This window comes from Panulirus ornatus, chromosome 59 (genome assembly GCF_036320965.1).
Source record: "Panulirus ornatus isolate Po-2019 chromosome 59, ASM3632096v1, whole genome shotgun sequence".
Classification (NCBI taxonomy): domain Eukaryota; kingdom Metazoa; phylum Arthropoda; class Malacostraca; order Decapoda; family Palinuridae; genus Panulirus; species Panulirus ornatus.
The window spans coordinates 22,396,088-22,418,004 of NC_092282.1; the positions used below are offsets into that span (position 1 = coordinate 22,396,088).

General features: G+C 44.9%; 1 protein-coding gene across 1 annotated transcript in view; it reads left to right on the top strand.

The window, feature by feature from the left end:
- The window catches only part of LOC139767233 (chondroitin sulfate proteoglycan 4-like), a 470,609-nt gene that overhangs the window by 362,726 nt on the left and 85,966 nt on the right, over positions 1-21,917 (top strand).

Genomic DNA, 21,917 nt, shown 5'->3' on the forward strand with positions numbered 1-21,917 from the left:
AGAGGGAGGTGGGTCAGGTGAGAGAGGGTTGTGAGGTAGTGTAGGTGAAGATACCACTTAATGTGATGGATAAAGGAAGGTGTAAGTGGGTGCTGAAAGGCTGCCAGTTAGACTGAACTATGGTAGGAGGGAGCTGAAGGATGAGGATGTGGAGCGCTGATGAGGGTATGTAACGGGGTACATATTCCGCCCATATATATATATATATATATATATATATACATATATATATATATATATATATATATATATATATACATATATATATATATATATATATATATATATATGGTGTAGGAGGTAAGCTGCTTGAGGCAAAGAGAAGTTCTTATCTAGGGTGTAAGGCGCGTGTACTAGTAGGAAGAAGGTTGGTCTACGGCAAGGTGGACAAAACGTGGCTGCCATTAGAGAAAAGTATGGCGTTCACATCCACGTGCCCGGGAAGGAAGAAGAATATAAAGTGATTGAGATTCTCGGACTAGCGGAAGATGCCCAGAAGGCCAAGACCGACATAATGCGGCTCCGCAGAAGTAGAGCTCCTCGGCCCTCCAGGAAGAAGGACAACTTCCAGAAGCGCTCTCTGCCTGATCAGAAACAGGACCAAAGTCCGGTGTCTGAGGCAGTACCTGAGGCAGAGCCCGTGGAGGTGTCTGAGGCAGTCCCTGAGGCAGAGCCCGTGTGTGAGGCTGTACCTGAGGAGGAACCTGTGTCTGAGTCAGTACCTGAGGAGGAACCTGTGTCTGAGTCAGTACCTGAGGAGGAACCTGTGTCTGAGTCATTACCTGAGGAGGAACCTGTTTCTGAGTCAGTACCTGAGGAGGAACCTGTGTCTGAGTCAGTACCTGAGGAGGAACCTGTGTCTGAGTCAGTACCTGAGGTGGAACCCGTGTGTGAGCCCATCACTTAGTGAGGAGGGCTGTCACATTATTGATTCATAGACATGTACTTTACATATCACGTATACCAACCATCACGTGAGCATATTTTCTGTTTTCAGTTTTATATAAAGATGAAATCTAAATATCTTTTCATATTTTTCAATTGTAAAGGAATGTATGATCATTTGCATATTATTTGCTTTGTATTCTGTAGTACTACAGAGTACAATTCTTTTCCTCGTCTGATGACTACCGCTGAATTGGTGTCTGCTGTGTACTGGGGAAATGGTTAACTACCCCCAGCCCCAGGCCCAACGAGAGGGAGGATGGAGGGGGACACCTGTGTCAAAAGCCCCAAAGGGTGTTCGCTCTCCCGGGCCGGCCGTGGTCGAGCGTATTATAGGTTCGAATCCTGGTTGCGGCAGTCGGTCCACAGTCATCCTAGCTGTTCATCCACCCCTAGGGTGTTGGTTGATAGAATGGGTACATGGCTCAAGCTAGGGTATATAATTATACTTGATCGCTGTTTCTCGCGTCATCGAGGTAGCGCCAGGAAGCAAACGGGGAATGGCCGACCCACTCATTTACACTTATATATACATGAACGCCCATACACGCACATATACATTACATATACACATATACATATGCAGACATATATACACATGTACATATTCATACTTGCTTTCATCCTTTCCTGGCGCTACCCCGCCTTACAGGAAACAGCATCGCTAGCCCCTGCTTCAGCGAGGTAGTGCCAGGAAAACAGACAAAAATGCCGCATTTGTTCACACTCAGTCTCTCGCTGTCATGTATAATGCACCAAAACCACAGCTCCCTCCCTATCCACATCCAGACCACACAAATCTTTCCATGGTTTACCCCAGACGCTTTACATGCCCTGGTTCAATCCATTTACAGTACGTCGACCCCGGTATACCACATCGTTCTAATTCACTTTATTCCTTGCACGCCTCTCACTCTCCTGCATGTTCAGGCCCCGATCGCTCAAAATCTTTTTCACTCCATCCCTTGACCTCCAGTTTGGTCTCCCACTTCTTTTTCCCTCCATCTCTGACACATATATCCTAGGCCCTCAGCTGCCCGTGCCGTCTCAGCTAACATAAAAGAAAATGTTAATGAAGTGACCAAACGCCAGAAAATATAAGAAGTAAACAAACTTCAAAGAGATGATTTTTTTTTTTTCAGTCTCTCTCCCTCTCCTTCCCATGGGGGCCTCTCGGTGCCCTGTCTAAGACGTGTCCCTAGGGGGCCAGAAGATGCCAGCCCCTCCCTAAGGGCCCGTTTCAGGCCTTGACGGCCCTTCCTGAGCCACACGGAACTTTGGCTACACAGCGAGATGTCAAGGGAAGTAAGTCGTGTTGGCTGACGAGAGGATGTATCAATGAGCGAGAGGTGTTACCGGACTCCGCTCGATGGCGAATGACGTGCAAGAGGTGTTACCGGACTCCTCCGCTCGCTGGCGAATGATATGCGAGAGGTGTTACCGGATTCCGCCCGCTCGAGCATACACCGCGAGTGAAAACTCGCCTTTGGCGAGACTTTATCACCTTGCAGGTGTATTACAGTCTCGTCACTGAACTTCTCACTGCATTGGGGTCTATATTTCCCTCTTTTTAGATGTAGCGCAGTCTTGGGTCCCCCAGGAGCCTGTAGAAAGAAAGGTCTTGGGTAACCCCGGGACTCGTTCATAGAAAGAGGTCGTTGGGTAATTACGAGATAAAAAAAAAAGTGTTCTGAGGTGTCTGTAGCGAAACGTTCATTGTGTAAGAGACGGAATCGATTTGAATAGGTTCGAATCCTGGTTGCGGCAATCGGTCCACAGTCAACCCAGCTGTTCATCCACTCCAAGGGGTTGGTCGATAAATATGGGTACGTGGCTGAAGCTGCGGTATATATATATATATATATATATATATATATATATATATATATATATATATATATATATATATATATATATATATTTCGCTACCTCGCAAACGCGGGAGACAGCGACAAAGTATAAAAAAAAAAAAAAAAAAAAAAAAAAAATATATATATATATATATATATATATATATATATATATATATATATATATATATATATCACATACAAACCTTCAACAGCCAGGATCGAACCCTGGATCCTTGTGCAACAGGCCTTTTCCCGCATTAGCGAGGTAGCGTTAAGAACAGAGGACTAAGCCTTAGAGGTAATATCCTCACCTGGCCTCCTTCTCTGCTCGTTCCTTTGGAAAATTAAGAACGGGAGGGGAGGATTTGCAGCCGCCCCCCGCGCTCCCTCCACTTTTAGTCACCTTTTACGACACGCAGGGAATACGTGGGAAGTATTCTTTCTCCCCTATCCCCAGGGGTATATATATATATATATATATATATATATATATATATATATATATATATATATATATATATATATACACACACACGTTTGCATAGCGTTAATGGGAGGGCCTTGATTAGGCCTCAGCTGTCCGTGCCGTCTCAGCTAACATAAGGATAAGAACAACATGGTACCAGAGCTTCAAGATCATTTCTCAGTTCCTGGATCACTACGATGAAGTTATAAAGACGCTGGCGACAAAGTACTGTTAACGCTGATATGTAATATATACAGACGCTCCCAGAAGTCTTCGATGAATGTGACTACGATGTCACAGCGCACCAAATGCGATAGAATAGCATAACTGGGGAAGCGGGAGATGGATGCAGTGCACCCTATAGCTAACATCAGAGCGCGTTCTTGTACATCGGGCGGTGTTCAATGCCTTAAGGGAAAGGAGTTACGTTCCCCAAGGGACTATACTTAACCCTCTTCTGTTTCTCATTTTCACATGAGACACAGATGCATATATATGTCTCCCCTGATGATATGATTATTACACGAAAGTGCACGTGGGAACTTTTTTTTTTTTTTTATACTTTGTCGCTGTCTCCCGCGTTTGCGAGGTAGCGCAAGGAAACAGACGAAAGAAATGGCCCAACCCCCCCCCCATACACATGTACATACACACGTCCACACACGCAAATATACATACCTACACAGCTTTCCATGGTTTACCCCGACGCTTCACATGCCTTGCTTCAATCCACTGACAGTACGTCAACCCCTGTATACCACATGACTCCAATTCACTCTATTTCTTGCCCTCCTTTCACCCTCCTGCATGTTCAGGCCCCGATCACACAAAATCTTTTTCACTCCATCTTTCCACCTCCCATTTGGTCTCCCTCTTCTCCTCGTTCCCTCCACCTCCGACACATATATCCTCTTGGTCAATCTCTCCTCACTCATTCTCTCCATGTGCCCAAACCATTTCAAAACACCCTCTTCTGCTCTCTCAACCACGCTCTTTTTATTTCCACACATCTCTCTTACCCTTACGTTACTTACTCGATCAAACCACCTCACACCACACATTGTCCTCAAACATCTCATTTCCAGCACATCCATCCTCCTGCGCACATCTCTATCCATAGCCCACGCCTCGCAACCATACAACATTGTTGGAACCACTATTCCCTCAAACATACCCATTTTTGCTTTCCGAGATAGTGTTCTCGACTTCCACACATTTTTCAAGGCTCCCAAAATTTTCGCCCCCTCCCCCACCCTATGATCCACTTCCGCTTCCATGGTTCCATCCGCTGGCAGATCCACTCCCAGATATCTAAAACACTTCACTTCCTCCAGTTTTTCTCCATTCAAACTCACCTCCCAATTGACTTGACCCTCACCCCTACTGTACCTAATAACCTTGCTCTTATTCACATTTACTCTCAACTTTCTTCTTCCACACACTTTACCAAACTCAGTCACCAGCTTCTGCAGTTTCTCACATGAATCAGCCACCAGCGCTGTATCATCAGCGAACAACAACTGACTCACTTCCCAAGCTCTCTCATCCCCAACAGACTTCATACTTGCCCCTCTTTCCAGGACTCTTGCATTTACCTCCCTTACAACCCCATCCATAAACAAATTAAACAACCATGGAGACATCACACACCCCTGCCGCAAACCTACATTCACTGAGAACCAATCACTTTCCTCTCTTCCTACACGTACACATGCCTTACATCCTCGATAAAAACTTTTCACTGCTTCTAACAACTTGCCTCCCACACCATATATTCTTAATACCTTCCACAGAGCATCTCTATCAACTCTATCATATGCCTTCTCCAGATCCATAAATGCTACATACAAATCCATTTGCTTTTCTAAGTATTTCTCACATACATTCTTCAAAGCAAACACCTGATCCACACATCCTCTACCACTTCTGAAACCACACTGCTCTTCCCCAATCTGATGCTCTGTACATGCCTTCACCCTCTCAATCAATACCCTCCCATATAATTTACCAGGAATACTCAACAAACTTATACCTCTGTAATTTGAGCACTCACTCTTATCCCCTTTGCCTTTGTACAATGGCACTATGCACGCATTCCGCCAATCCTCAGGCACCTCACCATGAGTCATACATACATTAAATAACCTTACCAACCAGTCAACAATACAGTCACCCCCTTTCTTAATAAATTCCACTGCAATACCATCCAAACCTGCTGCCTTGCCGGCTTTCATCTTCCGCAAAGCTTTTACTACCTCTTCTCTGTTTACCAAATCATTTTCCCTAACCCTCTCACTTTGCACACCACCTCGACCAAAACACCCTATATCTGCCACTCTGTCATCAGACACATTCAACAAACCTTCAAAATACTCATTCCATCTCCTTCTCACATCACCGCTACTTGTTATCACCTCCCCATTTACGCCCTTCACTGAAGTTCCCATTTGCTCCCTTGTCTTACGCACCCTATTTACCTCCTTCCAGAACATCTTTTTATTTTCCCTAAAATTTACTGATAGTCTCTCACCCCAACTCTCATTTGCCCTTTTTTTCACCTCTTGCACCTTATCCCTGGGGATAGGGGTGAAAGAATACTTCCCACGTATTCCTCGCGTGTCGTAGAAAGCGACTAGAGGGGACGGGAGCGGGGGGCCGGAAATCCTCCCCTCCTTGTATTAACTTTCTAAAATGGGAAACGTGGGAACTTATCGTGTTTAATTTTCCCCGTGGACTCATAGGAATATATATATATATATATATATATATATATATATATATATATATATATATATATATATATATATATAAATATATATATATATATATATATATATATATATATATATATATATATGGTGTGGGAGGCAAGTTGTTAGAAGCAGTGAAAAGTTTTTATCGAGGATGTAAGGCATGTGTACGTGTAGGAAGAGAGGAAAGTGATTGGTTCTCAGTGAATGTAGGTTTGCGGCAGGGGTGTGTGATGTCTCCATGGTTGTTTAATTTGTTTATGGATGGGGTTGTTAGGGAGGTAAATGCAAGAGTCTTGGAAAGAGGGGCAAGTATGAAGTCTGTTGGGGATGAGAGAGCTTGGGAAGTGAGTCAGTTGTTGTTCGCTGATGATACAGCGCTGGTGGCGGATTCATGTGAGAAACTGCAGAAGCTGGTGACGGAGTTTGGTAAAGTGTGTGGAAGAAGAAAGTTAAGAGTAAATGTGAATAAGAGCAAGGTTATTAGGTACAGTGGGTTGAGGGTCAAGTCAATTGGGAGGTGAGTTTGAATGGAGAAAAACTGGAGGAAGTGAAGTGTTTTAGATATCTGGGAGTGGATCTGTCAGCGGATGGAACCATGGAAGCGGAAGTGGATCATAGGGTGGGGGAGGGGGCGAAAATTTTGGGAGCCTTGAAAAATGTGTGGAAGTCGAGAACATTATCTCGGAAAGCAAAAATGGGTATGTTTGAAGGAATAGTGGTTCCAACAATGTTGTATGGTTGCGAGGCGTGGGCTATGGATAGAGTTGTGCGCAGGAGGATGGATGTGCTGGAAATGAGATGTTTGAGGACAATGTGTGGTGTGAGGTGGTTTGATCGAGTAAGTAACGTAAGGGTAAGAGAGATGTGTGGAAATAAAAAGAGCGTGGTTGAGAGAGCAGAAGAGGGTGTTTTGAAATGGTTTGGGCACATGGAGAGAATGAGTGAGGAAAGATTGACCAAGAGGATATATGTGTCGGAGGTGGAGGGAACGAGGAGAAGAGGGAGACCAAATTGGAGGTGGAATGATGGAGTGAAAAGGATTTTGTGTGATCGGGGCCTGAACATGCAGGAGGGTGAAAGGAGGGCAAGGAATAGAGTGAATTGGAGCGATGTGGTATACAGGGGTTGACGTGCTGTCAGTGGATTGAATCAAGGCATGTGAAGCGTCCGGGGTAAACCATGGAAAGCTGTGTAGGTATGTATATTTGCGTGTGTGGACGTGTGTATGTACATGTGTATGGGGGGGGTTGGGCCATTTCTTTCGTCTGTTTCCTTGCGCTACCTCGCAACCGCGGGAGACAGCGACGAGGTATAAAAAAAAAAAAAAAAAAAAAAATGTACATCGAGGATGTAAGGCATGTGTACGTGTAGGAAGAGAGGAAAGTGATTGGTTCTCAGTGAATGTAGTTTTGCGGCAGGGGTGTGTGATGTCTCCATGGTTGTTTAATTTGTTTATGGATGGGGTTGTTTGGGAGGTGAATGCAAGAGTTTTGGGAAGAGGGGCAAGTATGAAGTCTGTTGGGGATGAGAGAGCTTGGGAAGTGAGTCAGTTGTTGTTTGCTGATGATACAGCACTGGTGGCTGATTCATGTGAGAAACTGCAGAAGCTGGTGACTGAGTTTGGTAAAGTGTGTGAAAGAAGAAAGTTAAGAGTAAATGTGAATAAGAGCAAGGTTATTAGGTACAGTAGGGTTGAGGGCCAAGTCAATTGGGAGGTAAGTTTGAATGGAGAAAAACTGGAGGAAGTAAAGTGTTTTAGATATCTGGGAGTGGATCTGGCAGCGGATGGAACCATGGAAGCGGAAGTGGATCATAGGGTGGGGGAGGGGGCGAAAATTCTGGGAGCCTTGAAGAATGTGTGGAAGTCGAGAACATTATCTCGGAAAGCAAAAATGGGTATGTTTGAAGGAATAGTGGTTCCAACAGTGTTGTATGGTTGCGAGGCGTGGGCTGTGGATAGAGTTGTGCGCAGGAGGATGGATGTACTGGAAATGAGATGTTTGAGGACAATGTGTGGTGTGAGGTGGTTTGATCGAGTAAGTAACGTAAGGGTAAGAGAGGTGTGGAAATAAAAAGAGCGTGGTTGAGAGAGCAGAAGAGGGTGTTTTGAAATGGTTTGGGCACATGGAGAGAATGAGTGAGGAAAGATTGACCAAGAGGATATATGTGTCGGAGGTGGAGGGAACGAGAAGTGGGAGACCAAATTGGAGGTGGAAAGATGGAGTGAAAAATATTTTGTGTGATCGAGGCCTGAACATGCAGGAGGGTGAAAGGCGGGCAAGGAATAGAGTGAATTGGATCGATGTGGTATACCGGGGTTGACGTGCTGCCAGTGGATTGAATCAGGACATGTGAAGCGTCTGGGGTAAACCATGGAAAGCTGTGTAGGTATGTATATTTGCGTGTGTGGACGTATGTATATACATGTGTATGGGGGTGTGTTGGGCTATTTCTTTCGTCTGTTTCCTTGCGCTACCTCGCAAACGCGGGAGACAGCGACAAAGCAAAAAAAAAAAAAAAAAAATATATATATATATATATATATATATATATATATATATATATATATATATATATATATATATATAGGTTCAAAATCCACTTCCTCTCATACCTGACTTAATTTGGATCTTTCTTCACTTCAGTGGAGTTCATGCAAGTTCACCTTCCCCCTCGCATCTGACCCAACCTGGATCTTCTACTCGCTTCAGTGGCGTTCAGTGCCTCAGAGACTGTGGAAGTCCCTGCCATCGCCTAGTTCAGTGCTAGTTGGAAAGACGATCCTCCATAGTCATCTGGCATAGTCATCAAAGCTAGCGTCCAGCCCCCCCCCCCCATCATCAGCCTAGGAAATCTCAGTTTCTCTCATCAACTCGAGAGAGTCGTAAAAAGAAAAAAAAAAAGAAAGAAGCTGCACTTATAAGCCTCTCACCTGCCATCTCTCTCTCTCTCTCTCTCTCTCTCTCTCTCTCTCTCTCTCTCAACACTGACGCGCAGCAGACCCATTGGTCGTCTGGGACGGGTTCGCGTGTGAGGTTCGTTTCGCTCCGCTGCAGGATACAGTGGCTCTGTTGTCTGTGTCTGGGGTGGTCTGGGTCGTCAGGGTGACCTGCAGAGCATGATGGTGGTGATGGTCTGTTGTACTCCAGTGTCCTGTGGGTGATGGTGGTGATGGTCTGTACTCCAGTGTCGTGTGGGTGATGGTAGTGATGGTCTGTTATACTCCTCACTTGACCCTTCTCTGTTCCTTCTTTTGGAAAGTTAAAAAAACAAGAGGGGAGGATTTCCAGCCCCCCTGGCTCCCTCCCACTTTTATTCGCCTTTTACGACACGCAGGGAATACGTGTGTGTGTGTGTGTGTGTGTATCCTAGCCAGCGCCATGTGCCCAATTTATCGACCAATCCTTTGGGGAGGATGAAAAGCTGAAGTGACTGTGTACCTACTGCCGCAACCAGGATTCGAACCTATGCGGGTTCGAACCCCGGGCACTGCCCATGAATGCCTCACGGTGAGCATCGCTAACCAGTAACGGTGATAATGATTGCCTGTTCCCCCGGTAATATGCAAATGATGGTAGTTATGGTAATTGTGGTGATCTGTTGATGATAATGGTTGTGTTGTGCTAGTCGAGTTTTGTTGATGGTTATATGGTAGTAAGAACGTAGTATGTTGTGTCCTGCTGGTACTTACAGATGACTGCAGTTGTGTGAGTGGGAGCAGAAGTGTTGGAGACACTAATAGTAGTAGTAGTAGTTGGATACTAGTAGTAGCAGTGTAGTAATTATAGTAGTAGTAGTAGTAGTAGTAGCAGTGATAGTAGTACTAGTAGTAGCAGTAATAGTAGTAGCAGTAGTAGTAGTAGTAGCAGTAATAGTAGTAGTAGTAGCAGTAGTAGCAGTAATAGTAGTAGTAGTACTAGTAGTAGTAGTAGTAGCAGTAGTAGTAAGAGTAGTAGTAGTAGTCGTCGTCTCAGTAGTAGTAATAGTAGTAATAGTAGTAGTAGTAGTAGTAGTAGTAGTAGTAGTAGTAGTTGCAGTAGTAGTAGTCGTCGTCTCAGTAGTAGTAATAGTAGTAATAGTAGTAGTAGTAGTAGTAGTAGTAGTAGTAGTAGTAGTAGTCGTCGTCTCAGTAGTAGTAATAGTAGTAATAGTAGTAGTAGTAGTAGTAGTAGTAGTAGTAGTAGTAGTTGTAGTAGTAGTAGTCGTCGTCTTAGTAGTAGTATTAGTAATAGTAGCGACGTCTTGTTCCTGTGTCCACTGCGACACTAGGAAGCCTCCACCTCCACGTCTTAGCCACCTTTCCCGGGTCCTTGCCTCATCCACCCACTGACCTGGTGTTTCTCATGGCTACAGGCGATGTGATTGTGGACCCGGATGTCTCAACTGTATTTCAGGGCGTAGTGTAACACCCTCTTAAGCCATGCTAACCGCTACACCACGTAGGTCCAGTTATTCCGTCTTCAACGAGATTGTTCGCTCGCATGTGAAGTGATTTACCCGGGTGGTTGAGAGCAGTACCATAAGATACGTTTAAGAATAGACTTGATAATTACTCCACTTTAAGTCCATGAAGGATTATTATTTACGCCACCTTAGTTACATCAACAGCTTGCATGTGTGTCCACTCACTGAAGCTTATCTGTATACCACTCTGACTTTTAACACAGCACTGGTCTGTGAATGTTTGTCATCTTCCACCTTCACAGCCTCGAGAGAACCCGCTGGTCTGTTCTGGCTGTTTGAAGTCGTCTGTATTTTCCTTCAAATCCAGGTCCCCAGAGCTACATATCTTACAACCTGCAGGTATAAGAAAGATTGAGGTCTACCAGTTGGAGAAACGTCAAAAAATCGCACAAGGTATCAAAAAAATGGACTAAGGGGAAGCTTAGCTTTGGAAGGTATTGTAGGTCTGCCAGCCATAGTAGCATCACAAAGGTCGATTAAGAGCGAGGGAGCGTCTTTGTCTCTGGCGATATATGTTGGAGAGACGCGACACTGGAATCGATGTGAGGTAGGGGACCATTCTACTGAGAACATAGGGATCACGAAGCCCTTCGAGATGTGGCCACAGACACCTTCACCCACAGACACAGCTTGACCCACGTGCAGCTTCGGCCCATCAAACATGGTCTTCGATTGCGTGGAGATGGTTTCTAAAACCAAGTGACGAGAGGATTATCCAGTGCTTGCCTCCACTTGAGTACACAACACACGTCTGTGATGATGTTGTACGACGCGGTTTGGACAGAAAACATCACCATCAGCGACGTTGGACGTTTGAGAGGTGGACGCGCTGAGAGTAATTACGCCCAGGAGGTAGAAATTTTTGGTCGAAGAAAAGATGGATAGTCTCAGTGTGCTTTAGTCTCAGTGGAGGTTGATAGGGAATTTCTACAGTGGATGAGGTATATGGAATCGATGACTCGTGGAGCCTCATCTCTTGTGCTGTATGGGGAGGGAGTTCTACATTCGTGGAGCCCCATCTCATGTACTGTATTGAGAGGAGTTCTACACTAGTCGAACCCTCTTCCCCCATCTCTTGTACTGTACGGGGAGGGAGTTGTACACTGGTGGGGCCTCGTCTCTTGTACTGTACGGGGAGGGAGTTCTACACTAGTGGAACCATAAGCAAGGTTCGTCAATCTGAAGTTCATATTACGAAGAAGAGAGACAAGAACTTACGACATGTTGCTTCAGTGAAGGGAAAGGAGTTTTGAAGTATCGTGTATGACGTTCCTGGGTCATTGACCCTTGTATGGATGTGGGACGTTAATCATACAGACTCGTAGAAGAACGTAGGAGAGGTATAGTACCGAAGTAGGAGAGTGGTCGTTGCGATGTGTGTGGAGTTTGTCAGAAAGACACAGACGAAGAGGCAAGCAAAATCAGGATGTCAGAAAGACACAGACGAAGAGGCAAGCAAAATCAGGATGTCAGAGAGACACAGACGAAGAGGCAAGCAAAATCAGGATGTCAGAGAGACACAGACGAAGAGGCAAGCAAAATCAGGATGTCAGAAAGACACAGACGAAGAGGCAAGCAAAATCAGGATGTCAGAAAGACACAGACGAAGAGGTAAGCCAATTCAGGCTGGTCACCTAACACGTTGGGCAACTCAGTAGACGTTGGCCGAGCAGATTCATGAGGGCGACCGCGAGAAGGCATGATCGTCTGACATTGCGTGCGAGAAAGTGTGTAATATAGAAGTGGTGCGTGTGGTTCGGAGGTCCTTGCTCATCTGTGAACATTGAACAGGAGGTGGAGACAAAGACTGATGTGAGCTCTGACAGCACGGGCAGTTGAGGCCCTAATCAAGGCCATTCCATTAACGCTGTATATATATATATATATATATAAGGCGACTTAAAGGGGAGGGAGCAGGGGGCTGGAAACCTTCCCCTTTCTTTTTTACTTTTCCAAAAGAAGGGACAGAGAAAGGGGCCAAGTGAGGATATTCCCTCTAAAGCTCAGTCCTCTGTTCTTAACGCTACTACGCTAACGCGGGAAATGGCGTTAGCGAGGTAGCGTTAAGAACAGAGGACTGGGCCTTAGAAGGAATATCCTCACTTGGCCCCCTTCTCTGTCCCTTCTTTCGGAAAAGTAAAAACTGAGCCAGGTGCCCATTTCATCGACCACCCCCTAGCAGTGGATGAAGAGCTGGGTTGACTGTGGACCGACTTGTGACGTGAAGTGCTATATTGTTTGCTTTTAGGCAGTCAAGAATAACATCCTTGCATTTCCTATTATGAATAAGAATGACTTTACTTACATGGCGGTTCATTGTCCCTTCCCTTAATTGAAACGTGAGATCACATTGTCTCTCCTTTTGTGCCTTTAATTAAGGGGACCGTGGACTTTAATTAAGGGGACTGTGTGACCGTGGACCCTGAACGTGACTGTAGATTTACGTATGACGGTCTTTGCTGGAGTGGGTGGTTGGAAGGTGGATAGAGGAGACAATGTCTTTTCGTTGAGGTCTGTGTGGTGATGGTGGTAGTGATGTGTGTGTAATGCTCTTAAGATTTTCCACACACGCGCGTGTGTGTGTGTGTGTGTGTGTGCGTGTGTGTGTGTGTGTGTGTTTTACGGTTCTTCAAGCACAAAAGTATTCTTTCCCAAGAACGTATTTGTGTGAAAGTAAGTGTTATGCATATTTTTTTTTACGTATGCAAATTCTGTTGGGGCGTTTGTGCATCTTCTTTTGACCGTCCCTCTGGTCAGGTATGGTCTTCGTGTTTCTGACTTGCAGACGAAGATGGTGACGTTCCATGGAGCACCAGGCTATGAACAGATGTGCAAATTGGATCCAATAAAGAGAAGAGAGACCGTAGTAATTGTTGGATATAGAAATAGCATGAATTTCAATGGGCCCACGTGTATGTTTGGGTAAAGTCAATGGGTCCACGTATGTATGGGTGATGTCAATGGGCCCATGTATATGTGAGGGCAATGTTAATGAGCCCACGTATATGTGAGGGTAATGTTAGTGGGCCCACGTATATGTGAAGGTAATGTCATTGGGCCCACGTATATGTGAGAGTAATGTTAGTGTGTCCACGTATATGTGAAGGTAATGTTAGTGGGCCCACGTATATGTGAAGGTAATGTTAGTGGGCCCACTTACATGTGAGGGTAATGTCAGTGGGCCCACGTATATGTGAGGGTAATGTCAGTGGGCCCACGTATATGTGAAGGTAATGTCAGTAGGCCCACGTATATGTGAGGGTAATTGTCAGTGGGCCCACGTATATGTGAGGGTAATGTCAGTGGGCCCACGTATATGTGAGGGTAATGTCAGTGGGCCCACGTATATGTGAGAGTAATGTTAGTGTGTCCACGTATATGTGAGGGTAATGTCAGTGGGCCCACGTATATGTGAGGGTAATGTCAGTGGGCCCACGTATATGTGAGGGTAATGTCAGTGGGCCCACGTATATGTGAGGGTAATGTCAGTGGGCCCACGTATATGTGAGGGTAATGTCAGTGGGCCCACGTATATGTGAGGGTAATGTCAGTGGGCCCACGTATATGTGAGGGTAATGTCAGTGGGCCCACTTGTATGTGAAGGTGCTGGCCAGTATTCTGGCAGGCCTGTTGTATTTTGACAGGTTGGACAGCATGATGAGCAGCTGCCAGCTCAAACAGCCTAGTAGTTCAAGGATGCTTTGTGGTACACTTAAGCTGAGGGGCAGAGACCATCCCTGGAAGATAGTGTAAGATAAACGTCCGATAAGGATTGTGTTCATGTGTGCATAAGATTATCTTCAGGGAGGCTGCATATGTGTTTGTTTACGAGTGTGTGTCTGTGATTACCATCTTTTTTGTATCTTTTCCTCTTAAACTACAGCTTCCAGTCTCTCTATCCTCTCTGAGATGAACGAAAATAAGGAGGTAATAGGTTTTGAGTATGGTTGTAAGGAGAAATGTGGAGACTAACTCTATAAGTTTGATCTCCTTGTGTTGAGGGAGATCCAGTGAAAGATAAGAATGATTTGAATGCAATTTTGAACGAAAATAAGAAGGTAATAGGTTTTGAGTATGGTTGTAAGGAGAAATGTGGAGACTAACTCTGTAAGTTTGATCTCCTTGTGTTGAGAGATATCCAGTGAAAGATAAGAATGATTTGAATGCAATTTTGCAGGTCAAAAGATACTGCCATATACCCAATGATTTACACTGGTGAATACCTGATGAAGCCTTTGGTGGGTCTTCTGCCCCCACAGCCCAGGGTGTTGGGTTGGGTCGTTTTGGTCGACCAAGCTGTTGGAAGCCGCAGCAGGCCCACGTAGCCTCCCCCTACAGCCTAGCTGGTCTGGTACACAGCCCCGAGACCCCAGACAGACCCCCACATAGCCTGGCTGGTCTGGTACACAGCCCCGAGACCCCACACAGCCCCCTACAGCCCGGCTGGTCTGGTACACTTTGTAGGTACTTGTCCAATGCACTCTTGAACTTCTCTACTGCCCAAGTGGCCAGAATTATTCTCATCCCATTTTCTTATCTTGTTTTCATTTTATGATTATATTTATATACGCTCTTGTTATCTGTCCGCCTCCTCCTATCTCCCCAGGGGCGTCGCTCTCCCCTCATCCTCCTCCCCATGCTGCCCTCCCTTACCTCCCCAGGACAATTAGTCTCCCCTTCTCCTCCTCCCCATGCTGCCCTCCCTTACCTCCCCAGGACAATTAGTCTCCCCTTCTCCCCACCGTCCTGCTCTCCCTTACCTCCCCCAGGACAGTTAGTCTCCCCTTCTCCCCACCGTCCTGCTCTCCCTTACCTCCCCCAGGACAGTTAGTCTCCCCTTCTCCCCACCGTGCTGCCGTACCATGCATCTTGACCGCCGTCCCCCAGCGCCACACCGTCGCAGAGAAACGTGAATGATTACGTCAGACTCGCCCCTGCCCCATCCCTCTCTCTCTCTCTCTCTCTCTCTCTCTCTCTCTCTCTCTCTCTCTCTCTCTCTCTCTCTCTCTCTCTCTCTCTCTCTCTCGGATCTCCAGCCGAGGGACGCAACCCTTGATAACACATAATTCCATAAGATTAGACGTCGTTGGCAGGCAGGCCCTGGTCGGTCGGTCCTCCTCCTCCTCCTTGGCGCAAATTTCCCCAGCGGCTGCGCAGTGTGGCTCGCGTCTTATTTTCACGGGTAATCTCCCGCCAAAAGCTGCTCAGGCTGGCGAAAGCGGCGCCATTAGCGAATGCCCGCGTAACGCAAACCAGATGCGTCAGAAGGAGTGGACGGAGACGCTGCTCGCAAGGGCCAAACCACAACCACCTCCTCCCTCCCTGCTGCAGTAGTAGTGGTAGTTTACATGGACATCGAACTAGCAATTAGGGGAAGTAAGAAAATCCATATCAGCGAGATTACTGGGTCAAGGCTTGTCGAGCAGTAGACAAACACTGACATCACACCCTGAGGGAATGGTTGTAAACACTTGTAACTAGCAAATTGCCCGTCTTGAGATGGTTCGTTATGGAGGACAGCAAAAAAAAAAAAAAGATATGTAAGGGTAGAACAAGGAATGAGTCGGTCTTATGAAGTCGTCGTCTGGGGCAGGAGACGACGTGATGTGAAGTCAGCGAAGAGCGGAGAGGAACTGAAAATGTACGACAAAGAAGGGCCACTTCGATGTCTCGAGATGGGTGTAGAGAATGATACTAAGAAAAGACGACTTGGCGATCCTACTGTGACGTCCTGTCCAGCTTGGTATACTAAGACAGGCATCTTTGGCTATGTTAAGCTTACACTAAGACAGGAAACTTCGGTAACGTATTGAGGAGTTCGGAGGATGATATGAAGTTAGGCAACTTGGCTGCGATGTTGTGGAGTTAAGGCATTTTAATTAATCAAGGCCAATTAGTTGTCTTAAACTACTGTATTGTGAAGGTGGATTGAGAACAGTACCACGTCGGGGAGGCATCTGATAGACGTCCTTATCTTTGGAATCTCATCACAGAAGAAGAAAGATATGAACTGACGCTCACGAACAGATATGTAAAGACTTGCAGGAGACGCTGTTAAGAATATGGAAAAAAAAACCTTCAGTTTTACTCGCCTCCTCTTTCAGAGAGCTAATGGCGATGATACTCTAATTCCATGGGTCGTTTTTATTCCTCCCTGGTTAAGTCGTCTTATTTTGATAGTCAATGGTTTATTTTATGTGTGAAATTGCTACCGCTGAGTTAAGAACAAAGGGTATGTATTTTTGCCCCCGTCATACAAGAGAGAGAGAGAGAGAGAGATGGTTATTAAGTAATCATCTTGTCCCAGACCCCTTCTGGGCTTGATTGATGACTCCCGCTGGGGATCATCTCAGCTGCTTTGAATATATTGATGATCTTTGGATCTGTAAATAGCATTATACCAGTTGTGAGGGTGATCAGGAGTTTGTGTTTGTGTCCATATGGTGTATGGATGTGAGGTTTGAATAGTATACGGATGGTTTGTTGAGTATGGATCGGCAATGGACTGTTTTTCCTGTTCTTTCATACTTGTTCGCTGGTTCCCGCGTTCGCCAGATCAGCGCCAGGAATAGACGAAGAAAATGGCTGCATTCGCTCACATCCATTATCCCGCTCTCGTGTGTAATGCACCGAAACCACAGGCCCCTCTCCACAACCAGGCCCCACAGACCTTTCCGTGGTTTACCCCGGCTGCTTCACTTGCCCTGGTTCAGGCCGTTGACTGACACGCCCCATTTATACAGCATCGCTTCAGTTCACTCTATCCCGCGCACGTCTCTCACCTTCCTGCATGTTCAGGCCCCGATCACTCAAAACCTTATTCACTCCATCCTTCCATCTCCAGTATGTTCTCGTCCTTCCTCCTTGTTCCATCCACACATATGTATATCCTTTTTATCACCATATCCTGACTCAGTCTTTCCTTAACTCCACACCATTTCAGCACACACTTTAGCCCTCTCAACCATGCTCTAGCTAGATATGCGGGGAAATTGTATGGGGGGGGGAGGGGTGTTGATCTGTTTTCCACTTGAGCGCTTGTTTCTCATTAATATGGCGGTTTGAATGGTATTCACGAGGTGGAGGGAGGAAGGGAGGGAAAGTAGTGGAGGGAGGGAGGGAGGGAGGGTTGTGGTTGTATTTCAGAGTGGAGCCACCATTGTATTTCTGTTGGATTTGTAGGATATTGAGCCATTAGATTCAATAATGAAAAGCTTTGGGAGGCATTGAGTTGGGTTGGGGATTGAATTGCTTTTATGTGGGATCTGCTCTCTGTGTGTGTATGTGTGTGTGTGTGAGAGAGAGAGAGAGAGAGAGAGAGAGAGAGAGAGAGAGAGAGAGAGAGAGAGAGAGAGAGAGAATGATAGACATAGCACTTCTTGCGTTCACCTGACGAAATTTTTTTTTTTTGTGAAGAATTTAAAAACAAGAGAGAAAAAAAAAAGATAATGTTTTCTTGTGAGTTCTGAAATTAAAGAGTCTTTGTAATCGTCTATTGCTGTCTGCACTCACTGTAATCTTCTGGGGCCATGGCCCACTTTAATTAAAGGATTTATGAGAACTGTTACAACACATTTTCTTTCAGTCATTTTTGGGGTTGTAATTAACTGTTGTGGTGGCGTGGGGTGGGGGGGGGGGGGTGGCGACACCGGACCTGAGATGGTAATACGAAACACATGGCGTTGCTTCGAACCCCCACCACATACACACACACACACACACACACACGGCCACACAGCCGCTGCCGAAGAGGGAAAATGTGGAGAGAGAGAGAGAGAGAGAGAGAGAGAGAGAGAGAGAGAGAGAGAGAGAGAGAGAGAGAGAGAGAGAGAGAGAGAGTATGGGAAAGGGGGAAGGAAGAAGGTACCAGAGGCAGACGTTAACTGAGTTATCATAAATTTGTAAAGAAAAATGAACTGAGCCACAAATAAGCCTTCATGAGTATTGACACCTCCCCCTCCCTCTTCACCGAACTCATCCTTCCACGTAGATGCGATGTGGTATTATTTTATTTTTTTCTCTGTTAATTGGGACGACACAGGCAACTGAATGCCCTCATCAAGGAGGCCGTCTCTCTCTCTCTCTCTCTCTCTCTCTCTCTCTCTATATATATATATATATATATATATATATATATATATATATATATATATATATATGCCTATGCTAGGTTACCGTTTTCATCGACCAACCTTGAGAGGAGGATGAACAGCTGGGTTGACTTGTGGACCGATTCCCGCCACCGGATCTCGAGCCCATGCAACCTCGACCCCGAGCGACCTTGTGAACGCCAACGTCCACCAATCGCTAACCGCTACACCACCAACTTTCAAGACAGTAATATTCCCTCGAATACAATACAGTAATATTCTCCCAAATACAATAGTGGTGTGTGTTTACATCACCTTTTTGAGGTGAGCGGCATTGCAATTAGGACCCGTGCAGTGATCATGCACAGTCAGAAGGAACTCCGTTGAGAACATGAGCTACTGTGAATGACTGAAAGCACTTGAGATATGTGTACGAGCACAGACGGGAGACTGGTATGGCGATACACACTCGGGAAAGCATGGATAAAGTGGCATTCCACTTAACATATGGATATGTACATACCTCCCTATAGGCGAGATAAGCGTACAGTACACTGTGAAAGATATTACTCTTGCAGAAGTTGTACATAATACAGATGCAAATTAGATACAAGTGAGTTCAGATTAATCAGTTAACCATGGGATCCTAACGAGGCAGTTTGTGGTGTTGGAAGAGAGAACAGGTACTCACGTCCGTGAGTGTGGTAGGAAGAGGAGGACATACGGATCTTTCGAAGTGGAAGACCTGCACACTTATCGTATAGCTAAGAAGGTGCAAATAATGTCGATTGTAGATTTGAGGCAAATTACTTGTCGAAAGAAAAATTGTCAACATCCCAGGTCTAGAATTGTTTTATATTGATTTGAAACTGTAAACATCCAGGCCTGAAATGGTTTCAAAGATGTAAACATTCCAAACCCAAAATTGGTTTAGAACTGTAAACATCCCGGGTGTAAAAATCCCGCGACCAAATTGCTTTAAAACTGTAAACATCCCGGCCCAAAATTGCTTTGGGTCCTGGCTCAAAATTGTTTCCAAACATTGTTTGAAGCCATCATACTCATGTGGTCTTAGCTTATCATCCGTACCAGTGTATACTATCTTATCTTCCCTACCATTAGCTTATCATCCTTACCAGTGTATACTAACTTATCTTCCCTACCATTAGCTTATCATCCGTACCAGTGTATACTATCTTATCTTCCCTACCATTAGCTTATCATCCGTACCAGTGTATACTAACTTATCTTCCCTACCAGTAGCTTATCATCCGTACCAGTGTATACTAACTTATCTTCCCTACCAGTAGCTTATCATCCGTACCAGTGTATACTATCTTATCTTCCCTACCATGAGCTTATCATCCGTACCAGTGTATGCTATCTTATCTTCCCTATCATTCTCTATTTGAAGGATTCAATAAGATGGTCACGATTCCATGTCTTCAACAACATCGCTTTTCCTTTTTTTTTTTTTTTTAAGTGTATATCTGTGGGGTTCGATCCCCATTATTACGTCATGATTATTACCAAGGATATTCTTCATTGGTCCGGCACCAGAGGAGGCTGAGCGGGGATTAAAGATGGCACACCGACCGAGGTTAATTAGTTCTCATTAAATTCCCCTTCATTTGCATATGGTGCCCAGTGTTCGTACCAGGCCTGGGTGGTAGTGATGATAGTCATATGGCTGCTATAAGATATTGGAGGTGTGATGTTTTGATGTAGTGATGATAGTAATGTGGCGATAATAGTTATGATAATGATAGCAATGGTAAAAATGATGATAGTAATAATGATAGTAGTAGTAATAATAATAATATTAATGATAATAGTAGTAGTAATAATAATGATATTAATGATAATAATAACAGTTGTAATCATTATGATAATTATCATAATAATAATGATAATATGAAGAAGAAGATGATGATAATGATAGTAATAATAATGAAATGATGATAATGATAATAATAATGATAATAATGATAATGATAATGATGATAATGATAATACCGCCTCCCTGACAATGGCTCAGGAATCAATTAGGTGCCTGGATTATTGTGTGTGTGTGTGTGTGTGTGTGTGTGTGTTGTGTGTGTGTGTATCCTAGCCAGCGCCATGTGCCCAATTTATCGACCAACCCTTTTGGGGGAGGATGAAAAGCTGAAGTGACTGTGTACCTACTGCCGCAAACCAGGATTCGAACCTATGCGGTTCGAACCCCGGGCACTGCCCATGAATGCCTCACGGTGAGCATCGCTAACCAGTAACGGTGGATATGATTGCCTGTTCCCCCGGAATTATGCAAATGATGGTAGTTATGTAATTGTGGTGATCTGTTGATGATAATGGTTGTGTTGTGCTAGTCGAGTTTTGTTGAGGGTTTATATGGTAGTAAGAACGTAGTATGTTGTGTCCTGCTGGTACTTACAGATGCCCTGCAGTTGTGTGAGGGGGAGCAGAAGTGTTGGAAAACACTAATAGTAGTAGTATAGTATTGGATATAGTAGTAGCATGTAATAATTATAGTAGAAAGTTAGTAGTAGTAGTAGCAGTGATAGTAGTACTGTAGTAGCAGTAATAGTAGTAGCATTTAGTAGTAGTAGTAGCAGTAATAGTAGTAGTAGTAGCAGTAGTAGCAGTAATAGTAGTAGTAGTAGTAGTAGTAGTAGTAGTAGCAGTAGTAGTAAGAGTAGTAGTAGTAGTCGTCGTCTCAGTAGTAGTAATAGTAGTAATAGTAGTAGTAGTAGTAGTAGTAGTAGTAGTAGTAGTAGTTGCAGTAGTAGTAGTCGTCGTCTCAGTAGTAGTAATAGTAGTAATAGTAGTAGTAGTAGTAGTAGTAGTAGTAGTAGTAGTAGTAGTCGTCGTCTCAGTAGTAGTAATAGTAGTAATAGTAGTAGTAGTAGTAGTAGTAGTAGTAGTAGTAGTAGTTGTAGTAGTAGTAGTCGTCGTCTTAGTAGTAGTATTAGTAATAGTAGCGACGTCTTGTTCCTGTGTCCACTGCGACACTAGGAAGCCTCCACCTCCACGTCTTAGCCACCTTTCCCGGGTCCTTGCCTCATCCACCCACTGACCTGGTGTTTCTCATGGCTACAGGCGATGTGATTGTGGACCCGGATGTCTCAACTGTATTTCAGGGCGTAGTGTAACACCCTCTTAAGCCATGCTAACCGCTACACCACGTAGGTCCAGTTATTCCGTCTTCAACGAGATTGTTCGCTCGCATGTGAAGTGATTTACCCGGGTGGTTGAGAGCAGTACCATAAGATACGTTTAAGAATAGACTTGATAATTACTCCACTTTAAGTCCATGAAGGATTATTATTTACGCCACCTTAGTTAC